This window comes from Homalodisca vitripennis, chromosome 5 (genome assembly GCF_021130785.1).
Source record: "Homalodisca vitripennis isolate AUS2020 chromosome 5, UT_GWSS_2.1, whole genome shotgun sequence".
NCBI classification, from domain to species: Eukaryota; Metazoa; Arthropoda; class Insecta; order Hemiptera; family Cicadellidae; genus Homalodisca; species Homalodisca vitripennis.
Window position 1 is genome coordinate 126628661 of NC_060211.1, and position 25228 is coordinate 126653888.

General features: G+C 33.6%; 1 protein-coding gene across 1 annotated transcript in view; it reads left to right on the plus strand.

Annotated features, from left to right (window-relative positions):
- Positions 1-681: 681 nt before the first annotated feature.
- The window catches only part of LOC124362835 (transcription factor Ken), a 73028-nt gene continuing 48481 nt past the window's right edge, over positions 682-25228 (plus strand). The window contains exon 1 of the mRNA XM_046817682.1: positions 682-885. The gene's annotated coding sequence lies outside the window, so the exon portion shown is untranslated. The remainder of the gene's footprint in view (positions 886-25228) is intronic.

The window sequence follows — 25228 nt, forward strand, 5'->3', positions numbered from 1 at the left end:
GTACGTAAAATTTTGGTTCTCCAAAAATTTAATTTATCAAGGTAACTAGAATCGTGAGAAGATGCATGATTGTTACTTAGCTTACGGTGTGTCTTCATACTTCAAATATGTTTCTTACTTCTAATGTACAAATAGGAAGTGGCTGCGTTATTATTATTGTTCTAGTAAGAATAATGTGACCTAAATGAAAAGCTTTAAAAAGTATTTACGCATTTTCTAATGTTACATTTGTTGGTTGCAGATTTACTCTCCAGAACAATTTCTTTTGGACCACAGTGGAAGCGTTTTAGCGAACCCCGAGCCTTGATTAGAAAGTGATCGACCATCCGCGATCGGTTAGAATTCAGGACGAGAAGAGGACGACAGGGCGAGTTATTGAAATGCGCAGACGGTCGCACAATGGAAACCGACAGTCGGCGGCACCACGCCCGCCACCGCGCCACCGGCCGAAGGCCTCAAAAATCATCTCATGGCCACAGCCGTCTGACAAAGGAAAGGGAAAAGTGTTTTATTCTTGTTTGCCAAAAGGTAAGGCGGCGTTGCGCAGCTCTAATAGTATTTGACCTTGAAAAAAGACGTTGGTGTAAGGGGAAGCGGTAGAGGGGGAAAGTGAGGTGAGTGAAAGAGAGTGGGGCCGGGGGCCTGTGCGGCGAGGCGGGAGGGGAGCCAAAGAAAGGGAAAGGAATAGAGCGTAGACAGAGTAGGAGTTGTGCAACCGTAGCAGCAGCACCAGCAGAGGGCAGGCTGGCACGGCATGGGTACCCTCCTCACCGACACATATCACTAGTAACTGTGACTGTGACTGTGACTGTGTACTGTCAGTGTAGTGTGTAGTGCAGTGACCATTATGGGATTTTATCTTTTGGATTACTATCACTTTGATTGGTGAGTAAACAAACTCTTGTTTTCATTCGGTTGCCGCCACTGTGTTATTGTTTTGATTGGGTATTTGGCGCTTGTAGCCAATATAACGCCCACTTTCTTTTTTCATCATGTTTTGCCGCGAGGTGTTTGTTAGTGATATTTAGATTTTTGTATTAATACAGCGTAAAACTTTAGATGATTACACGTTTGTCCTCTCTGTTGCGTATTTTGTTATTTTCTGTGGATATGTGCATGTTTTTTTTTTTTTTTAGTTTTGTGTGTTTATTAAATTTGCCTATTACGAGCATTCTGTTTGAATTTATAATTTACATATAATACATACAATTACATAATATATTGTATGGTAGTACGTTTGCAAGTCAAATAATTTTAAACAATCTTACGCCTGGGGGTAAATATAGCTAAATACAAACTTGTTTACGTTCGCAGGTATATTAGTGTGACATAATATGCCATAGATTAGGCGATTAGAAAAGGCGTAAATAGGAAGTAGGTGTTGTGATTGGCACGTTATTTGTGACTCACTATGAGGCTGAAAGTAGAAAATGGTGTTTTGTTCGACTAAAAGCAGCGTTGCAGACTAAACAACTCCCCCTCCCGCTAGGGGTGAGAGGGACAGATAGTCTACAAGGCGAAGGCGATAGGGGAAAGTTCTGCCTGATTCTCTCATCTCGTCTGCTACACGTGTTGAGCGAGATCTTAAAAATATCGTTAATTCTCTGGTCTTCCCAGAGGTGCTTAATTATTAATGTAAACACCAACCGAACTGTGGGTTGTGTTGGGTCACGTTTACACTAGCTCTGAGGCATATTCATCTTAACAGAATGAAGACTTCATAGATAATGTGTGAACAACTGACTAAATTATACTATACCTTTTGGCATGCTTTACAATTATTTATATGTGACGTATTTTAAATTCAGAACAGGTTAAAAAACACCATAGGACATCGGAACGAAACAAATATAATTCAATGACATATAAACTTGGTAAAAGCTGTATTAACACCACTTTTAAGTTTTTAAATTTCTAGATAAAAGCCCAATGAAATTTCACTTACATAAAAGTAGGTCTAATTCAAAACATAACACACAAGTTTTTCTTGAAACCTGTTAAAGTTGTCAATAATTCAGGAAATGTAAACAAAAATTAACTTGAAGTTATACCTGATGCATCGTTTATCTTTTACATGGTTGTTTTGCTTTCTTTCACGAATAATTTTTACTATTATAAGTTAAAAATTAAATACAGTTACTAAATTGTTTTATTATGAATAAGTAAAAAATAATATACAGTTACTAAATTTTTATTGCGCTCACATTATCTAATAATACATTCAGTATTTTTATTCAACATTATAACTTTACATTTTTTTATTTTTTATTTCAGTCATGTTGTTTCTGGGTTGTTGTGCTTTCAGTAGGCAATAATAATGCGAATCTAATGTTTTTCGTTTCATTGTTGTATATATTCAAATCAATCTATTTTCTTCCTTTACCGTATCAGCAACACATGGTCACGTGACAACTAAAAATTGGAAGTTAATCTAAGTTTTACTCTGATTGATAGTAAAGTTGTGAATCAGGCCCAACGCAACCGGTAAAGTTGAAAATAGGCAACAAGATATGAATGGTTAAAGCCATTTATAGGAATAATTGACAACTCGCGTCACATCTTAGGCTGCAAGCAAATGTTCGGATTATTGTCTCCAGTAATGTCTAAACTGGTAAACAAGTCGTAAAAACCAATATACATAATAACAATGGACCTTTCCATTAAAGTTTGCTATCGACGATGGAAATTTTGAAAGGATAGGATTTTGGACATTTGCCATCTTTGTAACACTACGTTTCTAGGTTTGTAAATCTACCCTCTTCTTCATATGTACATGAAACCGCAAGACATTAAGAAATAAAACTAAAAAAATGCAATAATGCGGCAATATTTCAATCCTAGATACGTAATGTTATACTTTTTTGTAACATATGACGATGGCAAATGTCCGAAATCCTATTATCCTCTCAATGGAGTTTTAATGCGTTGTTTACAGAATATTATCATTTATTTCAAACGTTACAACGAATGACATCAGTTAATGGATATACTCCTCCAAGATATTTTCATGGGGCGTTCCAGATTACCTTAATTTTCAAATGTTCGAAATATGGACGTAACCATTGCGCGTGGTTGTTAACACAGCTGCTCTGGGTTCGCGCCGCTCCCTATAGACACAATAATGTAAAAGAATGAATTATAATTATAATCCACTATTTGAATCGTTCAACTGTCACCTGTCTATTGCGCCCTATTCGCCCTATACTACATCGATGAACTGATAAATATCAGCCAACCAAGCGATTGGCTAATGAACTATAATAGTATAATCTACTTCTTTACTGCATAAGCTATAATCAGTTTTGAAACATAGATCTCTTAGCGTTGCATTTGGGCTTGGACAAAGATTATTTAGAAGTGCAAAAAGTTAAAATTGTAAAAATGGGCTTGAATTTAGAATGTTCTATTGTAAAGAAGTGTCATTTTATTTCCTCAGAGTTGCCAAAATTGTTTTTAATAATAGTGTTTTTATATTAATTATTTTTCGGTGGTTATTACTGTTTTCCCATCCACCTGTTTTATTAATAACTAGTTAAATCTTGCTTCGATCCCACTTTAATGAAGTAAAATCAGAATACATTGTTTCAGTAAAAACAATTACTCATTTTAATAGCAACGTTAAAATTTGTAAAATAATGTGACAAACAAAAAATCCTATTGTTGTATCTCATGATTTTTCTTTGTAAAAAAGGCTAAACTAAAAGTCTCGAAAGATGCGTTTGAAATATCATAACATTTGTTTTATGTGTTACATAAGTGTTATGTGTATCATGTTCTAAATATGTAAACAGAAAATGAAAAATTATTATTTAAAAAGTAACGAGACGAAAATAGTTGAATATATGATTTTCTAATTCTAAAACATGTTTACGTTTACCCTTGAATTTGTAGTAAAATGCGTTGTTCTAAAACTGGTTTTATTCCAAAAGGTTCAGAAAAGTTATTACAATGAGCTCACAGCTCTTATAAGTACACTAAAACCCCTATACATTCTCAGGCAAACTGGGCTACGTTCTGCATTAATTTTATTCAGAATGTATAATTTTGTACGGTTACTTACCTAAGTCTAATAACGGTTCTCATATATTTTAAGTTCAGTGATAACAGTAAATTTTACTCACCATAGAAGAAACGTTATTTTATTACAACTATATCAATTGGTTCTAATTACAAATCGTAGGTTTACGTTATCGAAATATTGTACGCTATTTACCAGAACATAGTAGTGTGTAAGTTATTATTGTATTAATCGCTCTGTCTGTTTGAATGAAATTACATTTACATGGTATTTTACTATTTTTCAAGTTATGAAGTTATTGAACAATTACGTTTTTGTTTAAACCCAATTAGAAAGTAGTTTATTCGTTATCACTTTGATATGAAATGTAATAATGTAAACCAGGACTTAGAAGGCTACAAGGTGTTACGTCCTGGTAAGCTGTGTACATTTAGTTCATTCAATTATAACTCTTCTGTATTTATTTTAAATAGCCCTTATTCTCAATGAAAAGAGGAAGGATGAATTTTAACCTTCGAAATGTTCCTGCGATTGGCCTTTAACGAAGAATACCAAATTAAAATAACAAACATATATTATGTCAGTTTTTGGAGTCACGCCGCAACGGAAGATATTGAAAGATCTCTATTTGAATCAGAGTCCTAAAGTCCAAAATTCTGTACCTCTAACTGTTTAAAGAAACTATACAATCTATTCCTTTACTTATTCTTATGAACACATATCCACATATTTCCTATCTTGAATATTAATGTTATTACTTTACTCAAAATAGAATTTGACGTTTGGTATTAACCAACGCTGCTACTTTTGCGTTGAGTGAAGTTTGAACGTTTTAACACTAGATTAAGATACCTGGTTTTGGATTAAAATACTTCTATTAGATTCTATCGGAACATCTATGACCATGATAATTATTAAAATGCAATAACATTCATTACTGTATCTTCGTAATCAATTGTGGGTTGGTCTGCTGAGGTGTAAATGAATTATTCGGTTTTATGAAAAATACTTCGCTGAGAGAATACAGTCGCGTATTTCTTAGAAATGTTACACAAATTTATTACTAGAAAGTTGCGAAAACATAGAAAACCTAAGTTAAAAACTCATTCAATCCTTGAGTGCTGACAGTTAAACTTGACTACTGTATAATTGTTGCTCTAAAAAGCTGCTTAGAAGCACCCCTTCAATTTTTTATGTACAACTGAGAAAAGAACGCGATATCTAAGATTACCACTTTTTATGGAGTAACCAGGCCTCATGATGAGCCACTGCCCAGTGCAGGGATGTTATCAAACACAGAGAGGTAAAGGGAGAGTCGGTACAGACCAAGTGTCAGTACTGAGAAAAAGTAGAGTCACAGACAGGACTTGCATCTGTGCTACAGACCTAAGGTCGTGACGCTGGTGCACACCGACTCATAATCATTACATTGGAAGTCTGATTTTAAACAAACCTTTCACCCTTATAAGGCCCCCCATCCACTTACAGTTCGAACTGCAGTTCTTGACTGCAGTCAGAACTGTGAACGGTGGACTGTGGACTGTTGAAAAATGTTCACGTCAGTACGGACTGCAGTCGCGGACCGCAGTCCGTTCGGTGGCGTGTTTGTCGTGGTCAGTCTTTCCGGTGTTTTTGCCGTAGGTGTGTACTTTGTAGTTATTATTCGTTATATTATTTATTATATTTTTAGTTATATTATTCGTTTTGTGGCTGTAGGAAAAGTTGCATTCTAAGTTCTTATCGTATGTGAAGTTAAAGTGCAATGTCTACGTTTGAAGATTTGGCAGCATACGCTGTAATAGCGGTAGCTATTAAAAAACGCAAGAAACGAAGGCATCAAATGTGGAAAAAAAAGAATGGCTTCAGAGGAAGAGATTTAAACCACGTTCACCTTCTTAGGGAGCTTGAAGCATATCCTAGAGACTGGAAAAACTACTTAAGAATGGACGAGAAAACGTACTTTGATTTATTACGTATAGTAACACCATTGATTACCAAACAAGATACAAAAATGAGGGAAGCCATTACACCACATGAAAAACTGACTGCGACAATTGCGGTATCTAAGCACTGGCAGAACAATGGAAGATTTAAAGTTTTCAACGAGAATTTCCCCCCAAACATTAGGAAGAATAATTCCAGAGACCTGCTCAGCTATTGTCAAGGCCTTGAATGACTATTGCAAGGTTAGTAGCCTAATGTGTGTTTCAAGTAGTTTTTTGAAAAATCCAAAATATGAAACCAGATAAAAGTTAGAAAAAGAAATAAAGTAGGGTCTTTGTTGTTTTCGAATGCCAACATACTGTTAAGAAATTACAATATTTTTAATCTGCTTATGGATTTGTTAAGGTACATAGCCTACACATTGTATTATGTCACTACTTTTTGCTAATTTTAAATTACAACTCCAGTATCTCTAACGATTACGAGTTCATTTCTGTGTGCACACAACATTTAACCATTTTTATAAAGTAGTAAAAGGTAATGAAACTCATACAAAATTATTGTAAACATTATATTATCCATACTTGTATTTGTTGCGTTGTACAAACAACACATTTACTTTTTATAACTAAGGAAGAAAAAGTAAAAAATCAATTTAATTAATGTAAGTATAAAGATAAAAAGTAATACGTACCTATGGTGTATGTTTAACCACAAATGAGTAAAGTAATAATTATAAAAACTATGACACTGTCCAAACATAACATTGCAATCTAGTATTACAAACACATGGCAGCTCACAACAGTACCGCATATGAATAAAGATTAAAGTGTAATTTTAATTGAGTGCAAAATATTTTCACCACAAACAAAAAAAAAATAATAAATGTAATTTGTTCAACATATAACTCTCAATGTACTCAACTACTGGGAGTAGGCCTACTAAAAAAACCGCACAGCTTGGGTTGTGAAAAGTTTACAGGTTTAAGCCTACTTGTTAATAATAGAACACTTAATTTAGATTTGTAATAGTTGACACTGAAGCCAGACATTGCTGTATCATCATACATTGGTTCATAGGTTGATCTACCTCCAGAACTTGGGGTAACACTAGCTGCCGATGGTGTTGTGGAACTTGAGTAAAGAATACCTGGGTTAACTGTAGCAAATTCGTGTTAGTCCACCTAGTTCTGCTTCAAACAGGGCATCAATTAATGATTTTTCTGCGCATAAATCCTTTGCTCATTGTTCAGCAATCTCAGCTTTTGAGCAACGTTCTTCCCAAAAGGCGTCGTAGTGATCTTCTTCTTTTGTTGTTGCCAGTCGTTGTCCAATATTAACCAAGACTTGATCACACGGGGACAATTTTTTTTTGCCGTTTTAAAAGAATCTTTAGGTTCAGGTGTTGCAGAGGTAATATTGGAAGCGGTTCGAGCAACTTGAGGAGGATTCTGTAGAGATTGGGGCGCTGGTACATTTTCCTCAGCATCTAATGGTTCTTTTTGTGAATCGTCCAGCATCTCCTGTAAAAAAAAAATGTTTGAAAAAATGTCAAAATCCTGACTTTTCGCGGATTTCCTTTATTTCCGTGCCCGGTAGACACCCTGTCATTACTTAATAATGAACCACAATATCAATAATGATTCAGTTAATCACCACAGTACATTCTTAACTACTTATTTATTACTTTCTCAAAATATTATATTGAAAAAAATTACAGAGGGGGTGGCGAACGGAAAACGAGGGGTGATACGGTTCTCGATGGGTTTGATTTCATTAAAATTTGTTCCGTACAAAACGCTGGTCTGAAATATGACAGCTGACAGTTTAGAATTGTTTTCAGGTACCGAATACAGCCGAGGAGTGGAAACAAATTGCACAGGAGTACGGGGGAAAAATGGAATTTCCCCAACTGCCTAGGCAGCATGGATGGAAAGCATATAGCCATTAACACCACCACCTGGAAGTGGTTCTTACTTCTATAACTATAAGGGTTTCCATAGTCAGGTACTTTTCTGCATTGCTAGTGCAAACTATGAAATAATTTATTTTCATTTTGGTGTTAATGGCCGGGTATCTGATGGAGGAGTTCTGAAAGAGACAGACTTCAACAAGAAACTAACAGATAAAAGCCTCAATTTACCTGAAGAGGGCATTGTAGACGGCGAAGCTCTTCCATACGTATTCATTGCAGATGACGCCTTCCCCCTAACTGAGGTCATAATGAAACCCTTTTCCTATAGGGTTGCAAACAAACCTAGAAAGGTATATAACTACCGACTCTCAAGAGCACGCCGAATGGTCGAAAGTGTTTTTGGGATTCTCGCTGAGAGATTTCAGGTTCTACAAAAACCAATCACCTTCATTGACTTGAAGAAAGGTGAATAGTGTTGTTGTTGCGTGCTGCTACCTGCACAACTATTTGCGTAGGACAATCCCTCAAAGGTACTCACCTAAAGACTGGTTGGATTTAGATGACGACGAAGTTTGGTGTGTCTAAGCCTGGACCAAGAACCAGCGATCACATGGCATTACAAGTAAGACAAACCGATCGCCCAATGGCTAGTGCAAAAGAAGTAAGAAATAAATTTGTTCATTATTTTAGCAACAAAGGAAAAGTGGAATGGCAAGACAGATACATCTCTTAGTTTATAATGATTATTTGAAAACAAAATACCTCCGATGACAAACTGTAAGTTAGTTGTAGCATTGTGAATACATTATTTAACCGCAAAACTAGTAATTTAATTCTCTTACCTCGTCTTCACTGACTCTTCCTTCTCCTAAGTTGGAAGTCCCTCCTAGACATTCTTCCTGGTCAATAAGAAACAAAAGTTCTCTGTAGTACCACAGCTTTGGTACATATATATCGTCTGTACCACTGCCAGAACGTTGAGAGGCTGTTACCTTTCTTTGTTCCTTACGAAATGCACTTCTGATATTGTTTATCTTCTTCAACACATCGCTTTTTTGTTGCAGTACTGTCAAACCCTTTCACTACTAATAGTAAACTACGGTGGGCTGCTTCCTTCTTTTCCCTATTGTGATAGTCTTTTGACTTAACCTTCCATACACATTCATGTTTCCTAAACTCCTCTATAAACTGTAAAAGATTATCCTTCGACCAACTGGCCATGATTGCCGCGTCACAAACAAAACAATGCGCAACCACCAAACGCTCACCACTCAATGACGCATGAGGCCGACACGGAGCAGCTTGAGCTAGCGCATGCGCATATCTCGCAGCTTGGACTGTCGACTGTGGCCTGTCACGGGAGCCTCCACTAACTAGCAGTTCCGCCTGCAGTCCGATCGTTGAACTGTCGCACCGTGCGACAGTTGACAGTCCAACGATTCGCCTGCCGGATTCCCCATCCACTTACAGTTCTAACTGCAGTCCCGGACTGTCTCAGTCCAGGACTGCAGTTAGAACTGTAAGTGGATGGGGGGCCTAATAATCTTCGCACATTACACTATAATAAAACCGGGGTTTCTAAGAATTAGTTATCGCATTATAATTATGTATTTCAAGTATATTAGTAAGGCTCTAATTACATCCCTGTAATTAATACTAAGTTGTAAAGATTAATTTACATTTCCAAAATACTAAACCAAAATAGTTTATGTTATTTTATTGCTGAAAAAACATTAAGGTGCTTTTTAGTCCGACTATTTCAATTTTTTGACATCCTCGGGTTTCAACTTCAGGTTTCATAGTAAAACCTAGAAGTAATAAAAAAAATGGCACCAAAATAAGTTCTTAAGGTTAAAGTCCCTCTGTTTTTGTTTTATTTTATTCAAGAACTTTCAACAAATTTGACAGCGAGTTTAAAACAACGCCGATGAATTGTAAAGCTTTAATTTTATTTGAAATCTCAATTAATTAATTTTTAATTTTGTTTTCAAGACTAGCATATATATCAAATTTATATACATAATTCAACATAAAACGAAAAACATATATATCAGTTGTACTCTTTATGAGGTTAGAATATTTTTAGTAACAATAATGAAGTACCATAATTTGTATTATATTTCATGATGATGGGTCCGTAGATTCATAACGTCAAGATTTATTGTTGTTTACAATAAAGGAGAAGCGTTTTCATAATCTCCCGCTTCAAATCGTAAAGTTGTTATTTTAAGCGAATAAATACGAGGCTGTTTTCTAACGTAAAGTTTCAAATGGTCAAATACAGTCCTGTAAGTACTTATGTAATGTCACTCCTCTTCGGTCAGGAACATTGTGATATATACCACAAAAATCATATGTACAAGGCTTTTAAAATTACTGACCTGTCTCAGAGCTAAAGTTTTAAACTGTAAGTACGGTCCACATAAAACTGGTCATTGTTGCATTGCGCACATGATAGACACAATCTGTCGAGAACTTCACTCCGGGAAGACTGCACCCTTAGTTCTTTCAGTGTTTAAATAAGTGCAGAAAATTACTAAGCATAAACGTTACTAAATTAAAAACTAACATGATATTTTAGTTAAAACTAATTTTTTTAAATTGAGATCATATTAGTTCAGAGAAATTTTCCAACTTTGGTATTTTTATATTTGGTTTAAAATTTAAGTCAGGACCGTTGCCAATAAATAAATCATAAACCAATTTCTTCGAGAATAATGTATTGTAAGTTATATAGTAATTATAATCGTTTCGGCATTGAAGAATCCTGATACCTTGCAATTAAATTCACGGGCGATTTTGACTGTCACCCTACATTAGTAATTTGCCTCGGCTTCGCTATCAATTTCCTGTTGAATGTTAGGGATGTCATAGGTATTTTTAATGGCATGAAACACTGAGATAAGTGATTGTTACAGGAAAATATTTCAATCTTATGGTCCATTTTAGAATAATTGGACATGAAACTTGTGATGTTAAAATCGATTTAGGAGTACGAAAATATGTATGATACATTCATAGCCATTTATTTGTTTTTCTTGGCACGAAGAACAAAATACTAAAATATTACTTGAAGGTCTGTAAACACCATGTACGAGTATATACCGGGTGCCCTAAATGTCTGGAAACACTTATATATTGTGTTTATGAAAAGGCATAGATAAATGAAGGACGACACTCTAGGTTACTTCCTCACTGTAGTTACTTACAGTTTAGCCAGTTTTGGGGAGAGATGTTGTGAACATCTTTAATGTAAGCATAAATCCAACTATGCCTCATTTTAAAGGGCTTTCTTAAGAGAACACATTGCCATAAACCCGACTGAAAAAAAGGATTATTCGTTTGGAAATTGCAGCCTCTCAAAGTCTGATTGCTTTTGATGTAAATACAATCTGCTAAATAACAGTCCAGTTAGATACTTACACAAGTATGTTTTGTAAGTATCAAAACACAACATAACAACTTATGTACATCTACATAAGTTATTTCATCTGTACATAAGTTATAATGTTGTTATGTACATTATGACATAACAACTTACCGTACATCTAACGTACGGTAAGTTGCATTATATGTCCGACTTTCTTAAATGATTTAATCTAGGAAACATTAGATTGAGTTTGTTCTTTTTGTGTATTAAATACCAATCAACATGGAAACATTGATATTATGAAAGTGAAAGGCTTTCCAACTGTCTGCTATGTGTGGATAGTTTTATCTTATCTTATCTCTCTTAGAGTTCTTCAGGGTCTGTAATCTGAGCTGTTCATTAGTTTGCACGTGTATTAACCTCTCGTAATAATCTTTAGTCAGTTATTCAATTCGGTTACAAGTCGCTTAGTGAGACAGAGCGAATAACAATCCCGAATGGGACAGAGCTCTTACATATGAGGAAGTAAATTACTATTCAATGACACCAACCCAATAGATCACCAAGTAACAGATCAATAATGCCTAAATCGGTAAATCGTATTCGAGAAAGTGGTTAAGTTACAGATCAATCGAGATTCGGATGGTCGAAATTAGCAACCATCGAAGATACACTTCCAGTGTATTGTGGAAAATCCTCACTACTTCACTAGAAAATCAGCGCAGTGTATAAAAATAAGTAAGAGTAGCGTCCGTAACTTACTGAATGAAAATAAATTTAATCCATTTAAGATACAGCTTAACCAAGAACTAAATGAGGATAATCCAGACAGAAGGCTCAAACACTGTGACATTGTAATGAACTGTTGTATTCTCAACGTAAACTTTTCAAACATATTCGGTACTTAAAAAGACTTTATTTATAATGATAGTGTGCATTAGTTAAAACTCTGCGTTCCTTACTTTTTTAATAGTAAAATTAATTACTTTAATTAAGTTTAATCTGCTCATTTCCCCCTCTAATCTACTTTCCATTTCATAATAAAATTCCAATAGTAGGAGGATAACAGTAGGCTATTATCATGTGTAAACCGTCATGATTAAGACTAAGTCCCTTTTTGGCTTTCATTGCCCCATCATTAGTCAATCAAACTTTAAGAGGCTGCAATTTCCAAGCGCATAGTTCCTTTACAGTCGGATTTGTGGCTATGTGCTGTCTCTAAAACATACCTGTAAAATGAAGTTTAATAGGGTGTATGCTTACATTTAAGATTTTTACGACTTCCTTGACAGGATATCCCTTCATAGCAAACATAACACCTAAACTGATAACAATGTACGGGTAAATAACTACACTTTGGAGGTAAACCTAGTTTCATTTGCCTACGTGTATTCATAAACAAAATATTTAAGTGTTTCCTAACTTTGGGTTATGATAGTTTTAGGGTCTGGTAACCATAATCGGAGATAATAAGATAGATCATCCGGAAATGTCATCATTGGTGGGTTTTCAATAAGCAGATTTATATGAAATACACCTAAAACTATTAATAATATGACAGGATATTATATAATATCCTGTCATTATAAATTACTTAAATTTTAGTATATGGTATTCAGGTTGGCCATCCCGAACCATATTTGCGAATACTGACAGAAATTCCAATCTTGTGGCGTAACGGTGAGAAATATCGCAAATTGTCATATGACAATATTTATTTTAGATTTTCAAACTTTCATTAGATTTTAGGTAAACTCTTTTATTTTCCCAAAATGGCTTAAAACAAAAACTTATAAAATCTAATTTTCCCTCAATTTAATTTTATTTGGATGGTTAAAGCCTAGACTGAAACCACCACTTTCACTTTAGCCACCTTTTGGCTATATTTAATTGAAATAAGGCCGTGACTTAGGGATCAAATCAATATAACCACCGTACTAAATGTTTAAATCTTTTTCTTAGCTAACAAAGCGCCCACAACAGTACTTTAGACAATGGGTTTTACCTTGTGGCTTTACCCCCTTGTCTCTGGATGTGTTTATTATATATCCTGGTTAACAAATAAGCCATATATTTATGCCAAATTTGATTAATACCAGTCCAATAGATACTAATTAGTCACACCTCACATCTTCACTGCTTGTTTTACGGCCCAAGCTGTACAAACTTTAACGTAATTTTAGTTACAATCACATTACACATACCTTGCGCGCAGAAACAGCTTGAGTATGGAGTTCGCAACCTCCAGTCACATTAGATTGAACAAGCCGTGATTTTTGGAACAACCTAAACAAACTTTACAAAATTTGATAAAATCCGACATAAAATACGGTCTATAGATTGTTTACAGAATGGGAAAAGTTGTATATGAAATAATTGGCATTGTAATGAAAAAGGTAGGAGTAATATCCACTCGCAGAGATTCTCTGAGTACCCGGCATTTTTGCGTAGAAGTATTAAAAAAATCAGATACTCAGATACAAATCATACTCTACTATGTACATACATACTATGTAAGGAGATGAAGGAAACTGCGCCATAATGAAGTGCTAAACTATTTAAGTCCCGGTACGGTATTTAGTGAAGACTTATGGTATTATAACGTATTATTAAGATATCAAAGAACTGCATATAGGTTTAATTGATCAACTTTTGTTTTTATTGAGTAATATGATAAAATTAATGGTAAAACTGTTCGTATTTTTACAAGAAGCTGTATCACCACTATAATACAATACAATAGTAATAACTATTTATTATTATCTCGTCGATAAATATATTTAAGGATATACAATGTAAATATCCTGTAAGTTATTAATATAACATTGAAACAGTGACGCCAATACAACAATATTTAAACATCATTACGGATGGCGAAGTTATTGAATCTATAATTTTATTGTATATTAATTTACATTAAATTAAAGGTGACTTAAAACTTCTTATATTAATATTTGATCACATGTTTGGTTACATTCAAAAGAGTTAATAGATTTTGAAATTAAAGTAGTTTTGTCTGTATTCAAAAGTTTGCTAGGTATTTATTACTAGTTTCATTTTATTTCATTGGTATTTTGAATATTGACAGTATTTGTACAAGCTTTCATGTAATTCAATTACCAAACATTCTTTGATTTAATCTACGTAAATATTTGTAGTTTAGATCTTTCCCTAAGCGTGGCCACAACTGTTGAATGAAACGCCTGCAATTTTCGTGAGGCAAGATCCACAAACAGACTGTGCTTGGCGTTGTGAAACTTGACGTTTCAACTCATCTAAACTAAAACTAGTGGTTATTATTATCTGGCTATTTTCAAAGACTTTCGCCCATTACAACTGGATAGAGCTGGAGCCTGGAACAGACTTTACTGAACGTCGTCAAACTTTACGTTTTGATACGGGTCTTTATTAAATATATAATATTAGACACATTTTAAGTTTGAATATTTACATAGTAAATCTCACTCTTTTTACAACATTATATATATATATATATATATATATATATATATAAAATCTGAACGTTTTGAAACTATACGATTTGAAATTATAAATCTACCCAACTGAAATAAAATATAAACTTTACCTTTTGAACCTAGATCTTTTGATTCGTCTCCTGTTAGTATACACCGAGGGTTAAAATGTTTAATTTATAACCTCATAAATCCTTGCATACTGTTTCGTACATTTGAACTTTACTCAAATATTTGTGCAAACTTGATATCTCAATTTAAACGTTATTAAATACCGCGAAAGTGGTTTGTAAGTGATTTAATGATTTCCAATGATTAACCATTTACACTATGTTATCACAATTTTCACTGTGAAATGTAGTGTATAGTAAAAACAGATTATAAAAACATTATTTTATTGAAGTGAAAACTTCTTTAGGCGCGTTGAGCGTTTTGGTAGAGAGTAAAAATCCTCGGTTCGCGTCACCGACATGCTAAAGTGGTTTCCATGGAAACGTTAATAATCTTTGGAAAATTTGTTTATTCTATTTTAGTCACTTTGTGCTATTTATGATATATTAAACGCCTAATACTAAATCTACGCAATGTAATATGCTAATGATAATAGTATATCTATAGCTATGGAGAGCCAGACTAGCGCACGCGCAGTAGCCTGTGTACACGTATACACTAATACATCGACTATTTCTGACTGTATTATGTGCGCGTTGGACGCTTTTTGGATAAATATAATTTTGTGAGTCACGTCAACAATACGTTATAGTAGCAGTACATCTGTAATTGTAAATGTGACGCGTTGTACATTAAGTATTAGAGTGTAGAATACATAAGTAAAGTTAAATTGACCACGTGGGAAGTTCAACTTGTGTGTACTGGATTTTGTTTATTTAAGTGAATTTTTAATTTGACTATTATTGTAATTATTTAATTGAAGGATTACTGTTTATTTATTGAATTTAAATTCATTGACTTCAGTATAAAAGTGAGTATGAAACATATTAATATTTTTATACAGATAAATGAATAATGAAAACAACGAATATATTTTTAAACATTGATATTAAGCGGAGACTTTAATATTAACTTCGCAGATGACAAAAATTTATCATTAATTGCATCCATTTAATTTCCGAACACAGACTTTTCTATTTTCTTCACTTTTCTAAATCTCAAAAAAGTGCTGCATTTTTGATTCACGACGAACAAAATAGACACATGAAGAATGAGGAACACATCAGTATTCGCTGTCAAACATGCAGGGTGTAAATTAAGTCCTGACACGCCTGGATATCTTCCAAACGGATTGAGATATCGGTGTACAATCTTCACCATACTTATTAAAATACTTTTTTGGACTTTTTGAAGGATAAAAATATTTTCCCCTTTTTTCAAAGGGGGGTTGAGGGGCCACTTAACATTTTCAAATTACAATCCCTATCTTGTGACATGTTATTTGAAAGGTAAATTTAAAATAAACACTATGAAATTAACAAAACATCTCTACGACAATCCTAGCAAACATTTTTGGACAAACAATCCCTTATATCTAAGGGTGTATAACAGACCCCAAGACATCCACATATTGATATTTTAAGTGAAAAACCCCCATAAAGCGAAGGATTAAGCATGTCCAAAGTAATTCAAATAGAACTGGACTATCCAACAACTAGTTGAAGGTAAGTGCAACAAACCTTTAAACTTATTTACAGTTCGAGACCACCTTAGTTGTCATGGTTGTCACAAAAACTGAATATATAAGGTCAGAGTAATGTAAAAGGTCATAGACGTGTGGCTAAGACAATGGCCAATTTTCTGTCTAGCGGATATCCTTACCTGTACCGGAAGTGATGCTAATTAACTCGGCAACATAAAAAGTAGGAAGTGGGATCCTTAGTGATTATGTTATCGCGGATTATTTTAATAATCTATCATAATTGGTTTATTAAAATGTCGCTATTTTTAGACTGGATTGTATGTGCTAATTGAATAGTTACGTTTGTATCTTCATGAAATTGCGAAGTTTCATTCGAAACAACATTGCTTGAAAATGTCAGGCTCCTTTCTCATTCTCTTATTTACTTATCACAAATTTGATTTTGATAAAGTAACATAAAAAAGGTGAAAACCTTCCCTCGTGTTGTACCTGCTTCAAAACGGCAACGAATGAGACAGCCTTTAAGGATGTAAATGGGGTCAATTTATTTTCCCTAAAAAAATTACAATATTAATAATCTTATAAAAGGATTGCTTAAAAAAAGGAAAAATTTTAAAATTACAGAAAAATACTTAAAATCAACATAATTAGACAAACCGTTGTCCTTGGGAAGTGAGCGGGAATGTAGCTAGGAAAAAATTGGGGGGGGGTCCAGACAACTGATATTTTTCTGTAGTGGACAGAGAATAAGGCCCCATTTTGTTCCTTAACAGTTCTTGACCCGTTTCTTTGTTGAGAACGATCTTTCAGCAGTACATGTCAGTAATGCTTAATTATTTAAATAATAATCATCGTTTACTAACAATTTGGGGGAGGATCCGTTAAACCCCCTTCGCTGGCTACGTCCTGGAAGTGAGCGTACATGATTTTTCCAGGTCCGAGTTGATATTGCTAGATGTAATTGCGTGAATATTCAAAATTTGTAGCATTAAAAATATAATAGAAGTAACAATTGTGTGACTTTAATTAAGTGTTAAATATTATCACTTAAATTTAAATTTACAGTTGGTTATAACCTATCGGACCGCACCAGAATGAAATGGGTCTGCTGTAGTGATAAAGAGATATGGAGGGTTGTCTCCATGAGTCTTTTACTAAGGACTTCTACGCGTGACGGAGCGTCCTCTTTCCGCCTTTCACATTACCCCACCCCGTTTAATCGTCACAGTATAAAAACGAGTTATTATATGTTTCTTGGGTTTCAATTCTTGACATGCTTCAACGTTTGTTTAAGTCATTATAGATGTGACAGCAGCTCTCAAACAAAGTGAATCGAGGAGTGAATCGCTCAGGCTCGAAATTTTACTCCAAACAGAATAAATCTCTGTAAAAAATATATCCGGAGTCGCGGCGTAAGTAAAGGGAAATAAATGTCAAAAGTAGAAATTAAAACATTATATCTTGTGGTTTTGCTGTCGACGTGTTTGACATAGAATTTGTTTTAACCCTATTAGAGTTATAAGAGATAATTGATTCTACGTGTATAATCCGAGAACTTAAACGCAAGTTTTATGATTGATTATGGTTTACAGCTTTTGCATCTAATTGTTTTCACATGTTTGGTGAAAATTATATAAAATTGAATTTGAACAAATAATTTAGTTAATATTATTTCGACTGATGAAATTTTATGAGGCACAAAACTTTAATATTGTAGAATCCAAAATTCCTGAATATGCATAAGCAGCAAAAGGACTGCAATCTCTTCAGGCAAAAAAAATGTTGACGAAAAAGTTTATTTTATGCATAAAGGAAAAATTCAATCAGGACTGCTTGGTTGAGATGTGTGATTTCTTGACGAATATTTTATCATCAAGTTTCATTTTTTTATCGCGAAGAGGTGATTTGATATTTTTGGAATATTACAACTTGGTTTCAATACTAACAACTGAAGAAGAGATCAAATTTCATCGCTCGAAACGTCGTGTTGATTGTGACACTTTACATGGAAATTTCCCTGTTGTCCTTTCAAACTATCCATCGTCATTAATGAGCTACAAATAACTGGAAAGTGCCTATTTACAATACTGTATTGATCAGCTCAGGCAAACCCATTTTGGTTAATGCTAATGACTGAAACCTATAACTTCTCACCTTACCGTAATAGGTTGCCAACCTTTCCATAACGTTTGATGTTCTTGGATTTTATGAAACATTACGAAAGACTGCTCGTAAGGTGCCCATGATTCAATTTAACGATGCCTATATGTTTGACGTTTACGATGGACTCGGTTCGACGATGGACTCGACTAGCGGCCTTCACTTTGGGCGGAAGTTTGGCACGAGGTCTTGAGAAATTGATAAACAATGGGCCTAATTCCTCCCGGCCTCCAGACGTAATTACCATGGATGACGTCACGGGTAGATTAGGCTCCAAGGTGGACTGATTCAAGGCGACACATTGTCCAAGTCCAAGGCGAGAGAACCTCTCTCCGGTCCGCCCTACTCGCGCACGCATCTCTTACATTACTCTTTGCCAACATCTGCCAAGGGAAGGTCGATTTTTATGTTTAATATCTCATCTGTCTAACAATTTTTTCTTTAATGATGTTTTACAACTGGAAAGTTTGCCACTTTAATGGGGTTTGTGGCAGATTGTTGAATGTAATTAATGCTTAATACCTCATCTGTCGACAACGTTTTTAAAATTGGTGTTTTGGCATTGGAAATGTTGCCACTTTTATGGGGTTTTGAGCGATTTTTGAATGTTAGTGATGCTTAATGTCCCATCTATCCAAAAGTTTTGTAATAGATATTTTATCACTGGAGAGTTTGTCTCTAATGGGGGTTTGTCAGATTTTTGAAAGTTATCGATGCTTAATGTCCCAACAACCTGTCCAACAATTTTTTTAAATTGATGTATGGCAGTTTGCCTCTTTAATGGGGTTTTATCAGATTTTTAAATGTAATGAATACTTAATATCCCACCAGTTGTCCTATAATTTTTTTGGTTGATGTTTTATCACTGGAAAGTTTGCTTCTTTAATGTGGTTTTGGAAAATCGTTGAAAAAAATACTCAATGTCTACGGTTTGGCCAGTTTGCTTATTACTTATCTTGTATAAAATGTTCTAGTCAGAGGCTCAGCAGGTTTTCATAATTTACCAAACTGGGAAAGTGGGAAATACTTCAAGAATACAAGGCACTCTTATTATTAAATTAGTCTGCAACATAGAACGCGTTTGAACCTACACCTTTCAAATAAATACAGTGTATATAATATAATGGCTTGCATAGAGATCGGTTTAGCAAACGTGAATTATATACCAGAAAAGTATATTGATATGTACACGAAATATATTTTATATGTCGGGCATAGAATTAGGGTGCGGTTTGAAGCTAAATTGAAGATTGTTTCTCCAAGCTCAAACTTTGGAATTTTTTGGTAAAATTTACGTTTTCTTAATAAGTACTCTACTAAAATTCAACACAAATAAAAACTATTCATACGTATTACAATATAAATTTATCTACAAAATATTTAATAACATTATTTGCACTGTCAATTGTTATATTCAATATGTAAAATTTTGAGAAATATTTGGCACTGTTTTCGTCAAATTAAAAATGATTACAACACAAATAAAAAAAATCATAATTTTGGATATAGATGATCATTTCATATTTACAGTACTTATATTTAAGTTTTGTTTTAAATACCAACTAAAAATTGTTTAAAAAATCAATTATTTCTACTACTTATTAATATTAAATTGAATTGAATTCTTTGCTTCGCTTGACGGAGTACAGTATTCTTGTTGCTAATTATTCGTTTTCTGTGCTTAATGATTGCGTGCATGTTCAAAAAATAAATATTGACTATTTAACCCTATAACTTATTTAATTAAAATATGTAATATTGAGAGATAATTTCTTCCTTAAAAAGTGGTAAAACATTATTATTTTATTGCTGTCATCTTATTTTAACGTTCTATCTATGCTAATGGCCTTTCAATCGATTAAATTGATTGTTTTTTTGTTTTTTTTTTTTTTTTTTTTTTTTTTTTTGAAGGAAAACCCATTTGTAAATTATTTTTAATTGACATCTCCGTGAATCAAACCCGTGATATTTCTGATAGAAAGTCCCAAGCCCCAAGCTTCATGAATGTCAAATTATACGATGAAATTATAGCAATAACATCGTAAAGCTGCGAATGTCGTATCAGTGACATAGCTTGGCGAGAGCTGTGATGGAAAGCTTGATACAACACTATTTGTATTGCACACAACAATAAAATATATTTTATATTTATCGTTTAATATTCACACTTTTTTGTGAAACTAATTGTTTTAGTGCGTTAAAATTGTCTATATCGAAGGTATAAATAAGAGTTCTACAAAATATATCCTCAACATATATCAACCATAATATTAGCTATAATCTTATTACTTTACATGGCCATTAATCACTTAGGAAGCAACAAACTTAGTATTATGTCAACCTCTGAGGATACATTGTCAAAATTGAATGTTGATACTATATACCCACGCGATAATATACATGAGTTAAGGTCTTTACTACCGCATCAAAAACTACAAATACCCGACTTGAAAAATGAACCATAAACCAACCGGCTGACCTACATTAACGTGAGTTACAATAAGATGTAGCTTATTTATATCAGTCTGTATGTGTATGGAAAAGTGACGTTTCCTATAATGTACGGTTAATACTTTTAAAAATTCACAATACTCTATTCTCACAACCCTTTCCTTATATATTTTATAAAAATAGGAATATTTTTAGTTAAAACGGCTTCATATAATAATATATAAGTTACCGAAATGTAGTGTTGCTTTTATACCACTATATAGATACTTGGAATCTCAACGTTAATAAATATTAATACTAATTATGGCTCTCATGATATACCGAACAGAAGTTTGTTCATGTAATATATAAAGCCTGCATTTCTTAAATTACTTAAATGCTTGTTTTCTTTTCGACAGTTCAGCTTTTATATTCTACGATGCATGGAAACAATTTTAAAAAGGTTTCTATCGGAGCAGGAAAATATGTTTCATGGAACATATTTAATATCCATCTTAAAGTTCTTCTTTTTCTTAAAGTTTAATTTGAAGTGAGCCATTGGCTTAATTCATGGGGTTAAGCTCCAAAATTCCTGAGGGTTAAAGTCAGATAGACATAGGATACTAATGTTTTCTGGGTAAAATACAAATGCATTTATTGTCACGCTTCTAGTTAATTTGTCTGAAAAATAATATTTTCCCTGAAAATTTCTTATTTCATACCAAACCGTACTAACCACTCACGTTATTTAACCATAGGCTCACTTTTTAGTCATATATATATATTATTGGAATATATATATATATATATATATATATATATATATATATATATATATATATTCCAATAAGCAATAAAGTTGAAAATTAAAATCGATAAAAACATTATTTTTACTACAATAACATTTACTTTAAAATGCTCTTAAGAGCCTTCTTTAAAAAATAAGGTCAACAAATACTTTGTATGTCGAGGTCATTGTTATGTTTTGATTGTTTTATCATTAATTACTGGTGTTATTATTATTGTAGCAAATATAACGTGCACTAATAAGGGGGGGCAGAAATTAGCATCAGTACTGTCATTCACGCAGTTGTGGGCCCAGAGTTTAAAACTATTTCTTAACATTAGTTTTTACTATTAGGCCTAATAGCACATTAAAGTACGTTTTAGTGTTACAAAGAGTTTATTTAACTAACCGATGTCCACTTGTATTATAACTAGTGCATAACAATCATGAAGTATCCACTTTTATTACTATTGAAAGTACTTCGGGTATCTGTGAAAAGTGTTTTATACAGGTCATCAACATGTTTAATTAAAATAAATTTCGCAGTTAAGAGAACTCGCCTCTCCTTTTTATTACAAGGTGAATATGCACGTAATCCGTTGATATGTTGAATGAATCCATATAGTCCAGTCTTGTACACCATATCGCTAGTTTACTATGATACTCATTACAAATTATTGAAATCTCTTCCGCTGTCAACAAGTATTAGAATACAAGTTATTTACTTCAAACGTATAATTTTAACACTTACAGTTAATAGAGCCTCTACGATACGAAATAAAGATTCAGAAGGCTTCTTTAAAACCCATCGTTGAAGTTAGTAATTGACTTGTTAAACCGGGTTCGCAAGAGACTTATTTTCTATAGTGAAACTGTCATTCTGTTACACTTACACAATTTAATTTTTCAAATGTATTCATCTATCTTGAAATGATGAGCCTGTCTTTTTAGTAAATTTTCAGAACGTGGCACTCAAACGAGACACCCTTAATCTAATTTCTTCAAGACATAATAAATGTATTGTAGGAATATGTATTGAAACCTATGGTAATTTGCGTTTAGACAGTTTGAAAAATCATTCAAGCGTAATATTTGTGTTAACATATCTAAAACATCTTTATTTTAAGAAATGACCAGTGATTAATTTCATTTCATTTTTTGTTTGTTTTTTTGTAAGAGTTACTAATTTTATTTTTTTATATATAAATAATGCACTGTTTTTAAAGCATTTCAAAGGTAAGACAGAACAGCATTTCAAAAGTTTACAGAAACGTAAGACAAACAACACAAAAAATATCTTTTTATTTGAATTATCACTTGGATTTATTCTAAATATTAAAATGTTATAGATCCACCATCTTCAAAAAGGTTCTGTTCAGAGTTGTAATATTAATGCACAAAAATTAAATATAAATGACAGGGGTGTTCCCTAAAAAAAAGAAAAACACTAGCAACTTAAATTGCTGTTCGATGTGAAAGAATGTTGCTGTGGTACATCATGGTTCTTGTAAACTGGTAGATTCCTTTCGTCAAATTGGTTATAATATAGTGATATTCACTATAGATCATTTCAGTCTAGGAGCCGGGAGCCATTTGCATTGTATAAGCACACGAGCAATTCCTTCAGAGAAAGAGATTTTGGTGAGGGTCGGAATGAGAATGTATCAAATAGATTAACAGTATTTTATTTTTTCTCAGATTATATTAAATTTGTCTTAGCTTGACAGTCTTAAAACTAAATAAAAGTTATATCAGCGTCATAGTTCGACGTAAAGAGACTAGATGTAATCATATTCAGTCGAAAATCAGTCTTTATATGGTTAGCTGATGCTGATTTAATTTTAATTTTTATGCCTGATAAAAATATTGTTTAATAATAAGCTAACCTAAATTAATAAACCTTTCCATATCGACATACTCAAAACATATCGCGGCTAACTATTGATTATCGTTTACGATCGATATAGAATAATAATACAGTTGGGTGCCGAGTTATGTTCTATTGTTTTCATAAGCCATGTTATATCCGAAATATAGTCCGCAATTTTTCACTGTATAACGATTTGAAAAATTACCTAATTTGGCAAAGAGTATTTTTAAATCAGTTGCAAACACAGCACATTTAAAAATACTTTCAAACCAAAATGTTTGTTTCCCGTAGAAGACAGTTACATTTCTTTTGATCTTTGCCGCTAAGTTCCCTCTGTAAGTCGGCGAAATAATTCAACTTCCTTTGATGATTGTTCTGAACGCGGGTTTCATAACCTGTCCTTGCAAATATGTCTCTTCATTCCCGCCATGGCGCCGTCGGCAAGAGATCATACAAAACAATGATATCTGCATTCTCTCTAGAGACGTGGCGTAAGGAGTTCTCACTACTAAGAATCAGTGTCTAACCTTTTTAGGCCATATGAAAGCGTGCTGCCACCATAGGTTTCTTGCTCCTAGTGACGGTCTCCCCTACATCTTCTTGGAATGCCAAACCAAAACCAGCAGCATCTTCAACTTTCATCATATTCTTCCAATTATCATATTGAGGGACCAATGTAATTTGAGGAGAATATGAATGGAATGGTTGTGACGAGAAATGAATGAATGAGTGAGGTTGTAAGTCATGACACTGAACGAGATCATCTTTTTCTTAGAATCAATGCTAATAATAATCATATGATAATAACCAGTAAAAACAAAGAGAGCCAATCAGCGAATTGTATGGAATTGTTTAGATGAAAGCTCAAATCATCCTTGTTTGGAACGTTTTATGCAAAAATTAGGTTCATATATTCACACGACTAACTACATGATTTCGTTATTATTATTTCCATACCACTAGAGTGGTTGAGTTCAACAGTCCAACCCTTAAACTTCTAGATGGTGCCCATCGCTGCACGTTCAATTGTATTCCTAGGGAATTCAACCCGAAAACCTTTAGTGAGTGGTCACTTAAATGACTGAATTTACTTTGGACTGGAAACTTCAATTAATACAATTTATCAATTGAAGTTGCATACAATTATATTTAAGAGTTTTCCCGACCAAACCCAAAGTAAATCTAACAAATTAAGATTTGTTGATTGTTTTTACGTTTTGTTGTCATACAGAAAGCGAGGCGTGGTGTTGCCTTCCCCTCTAATACTGAGTTTGTTGTTGCGGAAACGCGCTCTTAGCCGCCTCCAACCGCTCAGAACTAAACATACTACCACGGTCATCCATATGTCGTACTGTGTGACACGGGATACAAAGAGGTACAAATAATTCCTTGTGCAAAGGCATAGAGGCAAAGTTTTCAAGGCTAAGACTGAACGGGGGAGAGGAAAGAGTTTTAATACATTGGCACTACTCTCTATAATGGCCCCCATGGGTAATGAAAATAATGAGCATCCAAGAAATTAAGTTAAAAGTAAAAACTCACTTTAAACATTTCTTTTCATGTTTATATACGTATAACCGGGAGACTAATGATTTCGGAGAATGATA